Source organism: Somniosus microcephalus, chromosome 12 (genome assembly GCF_052327205.1).
Source record: "Somniosus microcephalus isolate GS21.2 chromosome 12, FLI_Smic_1.0, whole genome shotgun sequence".
NCBI lineage: Eukaryota > Metazoa > Chordata > Chondrichthyes > Squaliformes > Somniosidae > Somniosus > Somniosus microcephalus.
Window position 1 is genome coordinate 51,850,479 of NC_140998.1, and position 9,619 is coordinate 51,860,097.

The 9,619-nt window shown below is 41.7% G+C and overlaps 1 long non-coding RNA gene across 1 annotated transcript; it reads right to left on the reverse strand.

Annotated features, from left to right (window-relative positions):
* Window positions 1–3,301: 3,301 nt before the first annotated feature.
* On the reverse strand, window positions 3,302–9,365 carry LOC147109180 (uncharacterized). Its single transcript, XR_015080186.1, has 2 exons — window positions 8,939–9,365; window positions 3,302–5,083 (listed from the first exon to the last, which is right to left on the reverse strand). It is a non-coding gene; the product is annotated as an uncharacterized LOC147109180 (long non-coding RNA).
* Window positions 9,366–9,619: the final 254 nt, after the last annotated feature.

Below are 9,619 nucleotides of genomic sequence, written 5' to 3' on the forward strand. Positions count from 1 at the left end.
GTGCTTTGAATAAGTGCATTTTATTTGCAGAGATGCAGTCAGGAGTTTCACACTTTTGCATTTAGAAAAGGAGCAGTAGTTAATTAATAATATTTTGTCTCTCTTTCTCAGTCCTTAATTTATTTTCTTCCATTTTACTTCTGGCATTCATGGAAAGGTCAGGGCCCACAATAAAACCTGCATTAGAAGCGAAGGCCTAGACCATATGGCAATAAACCAAACCTGGGGAATGGTTCCTATCAATACATATATTTATTCCTCTTTCAGCTTACTCTTAATAACCATGGCGTGTCATTATCCAGTCATTTTAGGATGTTCTTGGCTATATTTAAAAGGTAACGAGATGAAGTAATTTCAGTGCCTTGTATCTCACACTCTCAGTTTTCAAAACAGCACTTGCTAAAAGTAATGCTTTACTATCAGACCTCTCCATGCAGCCATCCAATATTTCATTGAAGATGCACAGGAATCTTCATTCAGCATATCTGCTAACTGCCGTCAAAAACGTCAGTTAGTCTGTGCACATGCTGACCGAGTGCGACCCATTTCATTTTAAACCAATCCTCGTGAGTTTTGGGGATGTGGGCTCAGCTGAACCACTCCAAGACCCAGTGTCAGTCAGGTTTAAAACAAAAGGTCACTCACACGTATGCCATGCAACTATGTCGCACTTGATTGCGGTAAGCAGACGCACTCTGCAAGGATTCACAGGTCAAATACGCCGCATAACGGCTTCAATGAAATCTCAGGCAGCGGGGTTTTGTGGAGCAGCATGAAAGAGGAGAATTGCGGTGGGCAAGTGAAGTATTTCAAGCAAAGGCTGTGTAATGAAAGCATTTCCCCCATCATCAAAATTACCCCACTTCCAGTAGAAACGGCTTTTCAAACATTAAAATGGCACACGCACTCCTTCTGGTCCTCCTAGTTACGGCCATGCACGCTTTATCCTGCAGAGGGCATACTAGCTCCAAGCATAACTATGGGTATCAGTTTGGTGCATTTGTAATTACTATACTTTTTAAAACATAGCTCCCACATTAATAACATAAAAGCCAGAGATTGCATCAATACCATATAGCAACATTAGGGGAACATCTTAAAGAATCAGCCCACTATATTATATGGTTAGGCTGGTTTCCAATTACCTTATACATACGTTACATTAAATAAAGCATGGAAAGTGCTGAGAGAGACGGAAAGGTTGAATTTTAAGAAAGTACCTGAGGTGTTGAATGATGCATTATTAGAGATACTTCAATAAGCCAATAAATTAAATTAAATTGGTTTCTGTATCCCTGTACATTTAGCTAAGGGCCTCATGTTTTCCCCTGGGAGAAGACCAAACTTGACAGTTTACATTTCAGGTCCCTCTTAGTGCCAGATCTGTGTGGGATGGTACAGGTAACTACTTGCCTCTAGTTAATGTGATGCAAAATACAGTTCAAAGGCTTGTCAGAAGTTCAAAGAAACCTATTGCAAAGAGCTTCCTAGAATTCAGGCTGCACTGAGTTAATATTTTCTTACTCAGCACCCACAGCAGCAAAAAGAAATCTCAGTACCTCAGTAGAAGCATCAAACACATTGTTTTTCTCAAAGCAAAACATCAGCAATTGTGAATAAATCAAACATAATAAATGCAGGTGCAAAAAAACAATCAACCGGCCTACTTCGGGACACAGAGATACCTGGTGCAGGTAGACTCGGGTATTTATATATTTACACAGGGGGTGAACTTCCACGGGGGTTCTCCCGCTCTGCCTCTGCAACGTCGCTGGAAGTTTAGCAGAAACCCCACACACGCGTAAATGGGGTCTCCACCGGCATTACAGTGGGAGAAGCTCAGAGGAAATTCACCCCTTAGTATCACTAAAGGTTGGTAGTGCATCTGAGAATTCAATATTATCTATTTTTTCTTCCTTCAAGCAGATTAACGCTTTCAGTTTTTTCTTGGATTGCCCCTTCCCTTTATTTTAAAAAACCCATATTATTTCAACTCTACTTTTAAGTCCTGCACATCACTCATCATTCCTCAGGTCAGAAATTGGCAGGTGCTAAAGACTAAGATTTGAATTGAACATCACAGTGAAGACATGTAAAATGTAAATTGGTCACCGATTCCTTCTTTACCTCTTCTACTCTATTCAACCTTGGCGGAATCCTGCACTATAGGCCTTTCCCTTCACATAAATATACTATTTTTTAAATGAATTTGGCCTAGTTTTAGCAGGATCAATGCCTTCAAAGCCAAAGTCAAAGCTACAACATGAAGAACATCTGTTAAAAAGACGACCCACTCCCAGTCGTCTACAGATGTTGTTGTATAAACAGCATCATACGGTTTGCAGAAGCAGCTCTGTCGATTGGTTTCCCTATCTTTCTTTCCTTACTTCTCCACGTGGTGTCTCTTCTCAACTGCCCAATGAGATTGAGAGCCACATTGGGAGTCAGATATTCAAACATACCTCCCATCAGTATATGGCGGAGAATACTGAATCATTAATGCCATGTTAAAGTTTATTATCTAATTAGATTTGTTTGCAAATACTACAATACAAGACATTCACAAGAGGGATGGTAAGCCTATTGATATTAAAAATCTTCACTATGGTAAAATATAGCCAAGAATTCGTCAATAAGTCTAGTTCATCAAAGGACTATTTAGATCTTAGCTCAGCCTTTTGAAGTTTCTCTCACTCACACACACACCTGTATGTCCATTTTAAAGTCCCAATTGTTAGAATTCCTGTTTATTTAAAGTTTCAAAAAATATTAGTTGGCCAGCCTATTAATAATTATAAAGCTGATTACAGTCAGACTAGCTGCATTATCTTTAGATACAGACAGTTCCAACCAAATTTGGACAGTAGAGGGCGAGAACATTACATTTTCCAATATCAATGTCAGAAAAGTTCTTGATGAATAGCAAAACTGAATCTGTACAAAGCAACTTATTTTCTCTCTAAAAGCTCTTCTACATAATTGTCCATTTGGTGCAAAGAAAAAGGCTACAGAAAATTAACTTTTCTCTTCTTATTAACTCTAATCTTGCTCAATGCCAGGGGCAGTGCATTGCCATTTGGTAGATAATAACCAATACTGACAAGACCTCAATTAGGAACAATAAGACGTTAGGGTAGTAAATCCAGGGATAGATCATTTCCAAATTCATTTGCAGACCTCCCACAGGTATAGGGCAAGCCAATATTCCAGTCCCGGGACTGAAAACACAAATTAAAAGCTGCAGTGTCCCACACGTATTAAATCACTGCTAAACTACAAATAAAAGTCTGTTTAAAAAAAGTCCATTTTTTGGAAGATATTTAATTTTTGCAGTTGAGATAAACATAAGAAACATTGTGTATTCATGGAAACGACCTTCTCCCTTTACCCCCAAGTCTTGGATTTGTGATTGCCAGGAACCCCGGGGCGAAGAAATAGGGTCAACAGCACGAGAACACATACCACATGTTCCGAAAATTAACCTCGCCTCGCCTGCAAAAAAAGTGAATATTTTCACAATGGATGGTGGTAGGGAGAAAAAATTGTAATAGGTGGGGTCTTTCGTAAAGTCCAGGCCAGTATGCCAAAAAAAATGGTTATTGGAAAAAACAAGGGGCTATTGTACACTGCTCAAAGAAACTGTAAAAAGGTTAATAATTGAAGACAGACAAGAATTAGTTGAATAGGAAGTATTATCCAACAAAAACAGGATTTGCTTCCATGCTAAAGGTGATGCGAGAAAGTGTTCAAGTGATTTGCTTTCATACTAAAACACTTGAACTCTGACTGCAAAAAAAAATGAACATCTAACTTTAACTGAGGAAAAACAGGCATTGTCTAGTTTGCCCAGTCAAAGTGCAGCTCCTATTAGCTGAATCATTTGCCAATTGTGGCTATGGAAAGTTAATGGCTTCACCAGGGTCAGAACATGTTTCTCCTTTGGGAAGGTGGGGAGGAAGGAGCCAATCCACATCCTAAACATGGAATATATCAAAATATATTACTTTACTCGCCCCTCTGCTGCAAGTACAGGCAAAACATTCTCTTCCCTGCATCTACTTAAAATGCTGTCATAGATTACCATCTGCCACAACTTGAGGATGAAGATGTAGAAATGAAGCCAGGGAGTGCTAATTTAATGCATTTTCACCCATCAATGCAGATGCAGAATAAGTACAATTCTTGTCCACTACCACATTCAGACTTGAAAACAATACTTCCTGACCTTATTGTGGCCTCTGCAAAAAAACTGTTTGTTATAGCACTTAAAGTAACATTTGATAATAGGAATACTGCTTTATGTTTCTGCATTAAAAAAAGAGGTCTCTCAACTACTGTCCTACTAACTTGTATCCTCTAACAACTCCAATTTATCCCAGTACTTCTTAGGCAGTCCCTCGGAACCGAGGATGACTTGCTTCCACACTAAAAATGAGTTCTCAGGTGACTGATGAGTCCAATGTGGGACCTACAGTCTCTGTCACAGGTGGGGCAGATGGTGGTTGAAGGGGTGGGTGGGTGGGGTTCTTGGGTTGACGGTGGAAGATGCCTGTGCGTGAATTATTTTAACGTGGGGTGGCCGTTGTACACCAGCTACCACATGGGCTTGACAGAGCAAGGTCTTGGTCCAAAGGCAAGGGGATCCAAGACAATTGGAGACCAGGCTCTGCTACATCGGCCTGGCACACACACACAAACCTACTGTCCTCCTCCCTCCTTCCCACAGGTCCTCTCTGCCTGGATTTCATAGGCTGCAGTGTGGTCCTCTCGACCCCGCTGCTGGTCCACGCTGCGCCACTCCTGGGTCTTGACCTTGCTGCTGAGCTCATCCTCATTCCTGGGCCCCGTCCTCGCCCCTGGGCCTCGTCCTCGCTGCTGAGTCCCGACCTCGCTCCTGGGTCCCGCCCTCGCTCCTGGGCCCCGCCCTCGCTCCTGGGCCTCGTCCTCGCTCCTGGGTCCCGTCCTCGCTCCTGGGTCTCGACCTCGCTCCTGGGTCCCGTCCTCGCTCCTGGGTCCCGACCTCGCTCCTGGGTCCCGACCTCGCTGCTCCTCCCGTCTTCAAGAGGACATAGACAGGCAGCGCCTTTAGGAGAGATGGTGAGAAATCCCATGTGCAGAGTGAGAATAAAATGAATGAGGCACAAAGTAGCAAGAACAATGAAGGAAGACGACGAAGAAGGCAGCAAGAAATAAGGCTGACGAGAACATACACTGAAGAATTGAGGGTAATCAGGACAGTAGATTAAAGCAATTTTTACAATTTTCTTTTCAAAAGAATCAACTTTGGTAAGTTGGTCTCATCAAACAAGTTGGACTTGTGAAATCAGAAAATATTGCAAATGCATGGCAGGTCAATCTGCATCTGAAAGAGAATGTTTTGCATGTAACTCATCATTAGAATCTCTGTGATATGCTGATGTGTCAATCTTCAAAATGTTAACTAGCCTTTCTCTCGGAGATGCTGATTGAGCTGCCATGCATTTCCAGCATTTTCTGTTTTTATTTTAGATTTCCATCAGGCACAGTTTTTCTTCTGAAAGTTGAACTAGTAGTACTGAATAGTGAGGTCTGTATCTTTGCATCCCAGTAGTCTTGGGCTCAATCTAGCCCTCAGCTTCTCTGTAATTCTCCACCATTCCAGTTTCCTATTCTCATTTATAGGTCAATTCAATCACTCCCTTCCTTGTGCTACCTACCAATAACCAGTTGTCATGCCTTCCCACATTACCAACATAATGAACAAACATTGATATTATATAACAGCAACAAATCCCACCACTACCTCACTATTATTTTACAGAATAATAAAAAAACTACTTTTTCTTTCAGATTTGTTAGATATGCCCACATAAAGGCTAAACGTTTACTGTGCATTGCTTACATTCAGATATTTTCAAGCCAACTTTTTATGCAATACACAAGTTACCTGACAGTTACAGACCTTATGATAGAAACAGTTGAGGGAAACAGTTCAGGGACTGTTTTCAGAGCTCACTGAATTTTAAAGGCGATTGAATTATTAGATCTACTGTCGTCAGTGATTTCATGCAGGAAAACAGATTTACAAAAATGTATTTAAAACTATCATTGAAGCATTTTAGTTATTACTTTGTAATAAATATGGAAGGTTTAAGGGGGAGGGATTACATCTCTCAAAGTGCCCAGATCTAAAACATTACTGGAAACCTGCAGAGAATCAATAGATACTCCAGCATTTGATTCATTTGGCTTTCCTACATTCTTACATTACAACAGTGACTGCACTTCAAAAGTACTTCATTGGCTTGTAAAGCGCTTTGGGACGTCCTGGGGTCGTGAAAGGCGCTATACAAATGCAAGTCTTTCTTTTCCTAACTGCTCATATTTTGGAGGGCAAAATAAAATGCAAGTTTCAAAATCTTAAGGATTTTAAGCTAATTCTGAACCCGGTCATGGTTGAGATTTATGGGTCACAGACCAGCAGCAACGTTGTCACTGACCAGGATTTAAAACCAATTGACCAATGTCTATGGTGAAAGTTGTGGGAACATGATCCTAATGTGAGCTTCATTAAGCACATTCCATGAGAACTTTTCAGCACTCAGTCTGCAACAATGTTCCGTGCTAATGAAGCTCCGTGTGATGCTCAAAGGCCCTCTTCAATTTGGAGTCCGACTGTTGACAAATGGTCACTTATGGATATCCTAAAATGCAATTATAATGTTTTTTCAAAGTTTGCATTGATCTAGCCCTTTGTAGGCTGTCAATTCTTTTTGGACGGTATTAATAAATTGTGATTAACATTTCAGCCAGAGCATTTACCTTGCCGAGATCATTTGATTTGGTTGCAGTATTCCATTTAAGAAGCCTCACGACAGCGCTCACTGATTCATTGATTCAGAAAATACTACATTTAACGGGGAAACATTGGAAAGGCACACAGCAGCTTTAATTGCAAAGAGGGAACAAATGCCTTTTATGACCTTTGACCTTCAAATATGTTATGACTTATTGGAATTTGGAGTCATTACAGTCAGGACAAGAGCAGAGGCACTAAGGTTGGATCTAGGAAATTTTAAAGATTGGGATTTTGTCTGCATTGGAGGTCTTGATGATGTGACTTTGACTAAGAAAATGTCTGTCGGTTTTTGTAGGTTGTGAGGAATCCTTCAAAATACTTTTGGAGATATATTGTTGAATCTTGGTATTCAAGTTGGTTGAGAGAGAATGAACTAAAGCTTGGTAAGAGCCCATATTCGTAGAATGAGCTCAACTGGCAGAGCTCAGTGGTTGGCTTGAGCTTATTAAAGCATTCAGCTCCCTGCCCCCATTCCCAGTGGAATCTTCATTAGGACTAGAATAAAAGGCAGCCGTGGAGAAGACATCTATGAACAGAAATTTCCAAAAGTTGTTTCTAGTTGGCAACAACTTCCTTCAAAATAATCACAAGAAGGGAAACAGCAAATTATTTTGAAAGGTAAGTAACCTGATGCAGACCCGTATTTAATACACGTCTCAGTATGTAGGGCAAATAACACGATCTCCAATTCCTTTCCATTATACTTGAGAAGAAAGCTGATCTTCTGTGTGTCTCCTATTCTGGGTGGCAACATCGTAGTAAACATCACAACATCAGTCATGCTTTCTTTTATGTTCTTCTAGGCTGCTACAACAGGCCTCAGCATTCCTGGTCTGGAGTGAGCAATAAATGGTTAAGGTTCCCACTTCCTAGTGCGAGCCAGCAACCCTGCTAGAGATGCACGCGCGACCATTAGTTGCGGACAGGGTTGGGCTCCTCTGTAATAAGCCCAAAATTACACAGCCAGTTACAAACACTCGGGGGCACGCTTTTAACTCCCGGGCGAGAATGCGGCAGAGTGAGCAGCCAGCCCATCCTGGAGCAGTAACAGGAAAGCTCGGACGACTTTAATGGCCGGGCCTTATTAGCATTCCGCTTGCCAACTTCCCGATCAAAATAGGTAGCGGCTGCCCAGCCATTAAAGGTAAGTGTTCCTGGAGGGGATTCTCAGTCAAAGGCTTCCTCGAGGGGCTGGGGGAGCACACCTGCCCCTTCTGGTCCACAAGAAATGCTGAAAGAGCCACTTTACCTTGAGGATCCGGCAGCTCCCACCTCCGTTTCACTGCCGAGTTTCCCAACCCCCGGGAAACCCATAGAGCACCAGATAATTTCAAATCGGGATCCCAATTGCACTGTAGGATCCTGATTTAAATATGTTAATAAGCGTCCCACCTTGACATCCGCCACTGTAAAAATGGCGGCGCAGGTGTATGCGGTGTGTTGGGGTCAAGTTACGCGGATTTCACTTTTTAAAACCTTGCCTCCCCGAACCTCTCCTGCCCGCCATGGGCAGATGGGAGGGGTTAATATCGAGGCCTAGCTCTCTCTTTGTAACCCCCGCCCCCATGAGCTGCTGTCTACAAGACAAAAGAAAAACCATAATGTTTTGTCACTGCATTGATCTGCAGAGATGTGACAAAGAGACCAGTTACACATTAGCACCATGATTCTACAACTTTGTTACCTCACCCAGTTAACGCACAAAATTAGTTATTTATTTAATCTTCTTAAAGTACATTTAAACATTTGTCTAAGCAGTGCAAGCATTTTATACAGAAACAAATGAAGTTTCACTTAAAGGGGAAGACAAATGCAATCACTATACCCCATCTCAATCTATCAAAAAAATAAAAACATCGATATTGTAGCAGCCTCATGGTCCTCCAGCATTGTGTGTGCCCTGGAATACCTCCAGCTGGTTCAGTGGGAGATGACCCATGCTTGTTCCAGAACACACTTTGTCTGCCCCCGTAACTTACTGGAGGGGCTGCGGAGGGAAGGAGTCTCAGTGTAACTTTTCTCTGGTCTCTTTCAATGCTGCTCCATGACCAGCCACCTGGAGATGGGCAATTTCCTGCTTGGAGAACCATGGGTACAAACCTGTTCCACCACTTTTGGCACTGTGCGCGGTTACCCCAGCGCAATACATCAGTGAGCTGCTTCTCTTTCATTTTCGAATGCTCTGGGCAGACGAGGGTTAAAACGCATAATGCTCTGGGTCTTCTGTTTACTTCAGCACTATGAAAACACTTTGGTCATACGCTTCTTTGGCTGCCAGGGAATTCTCGTTTGACCTTTGCAGGAGGAGCACAGCTGTGCCAGTCAGCTAAAGAAGTGGCAGATGAAAGCAACAACCACTGAGTGACTAATGAGGGGATCATTCGCTAGCCGTATGCTGACATCACAGAAACCAACATATCACACCCACAGTTAGCAAGTTCATTTAATCGGCTTTATACAGTAAATGTCTTTAAGCAGCCCATTGGGCTAGACTTCCAAAAACTCCATGTCACCTTTTTAAACATCTAAGCAGAATACTTGTTTTTTAAAAACATGAAGTTTCAGATCAACAGGACTGATCTAAGAGGGTTCTAGCAAATTAATGAAAAGTCTGTTCAGAACTTAAGTGGAACTTAATATGTTGGGTGGAATTTTCCTGCAACATTTACAATTAACCACTTTTTTTTATTGTGGAAGGAAATAGTCTAATGTGCTTTCAAATAAAACGCCGATGTTCAAATTTTAAGGAGTTCACTTTACAACTTCAATTAATTCTCCTGC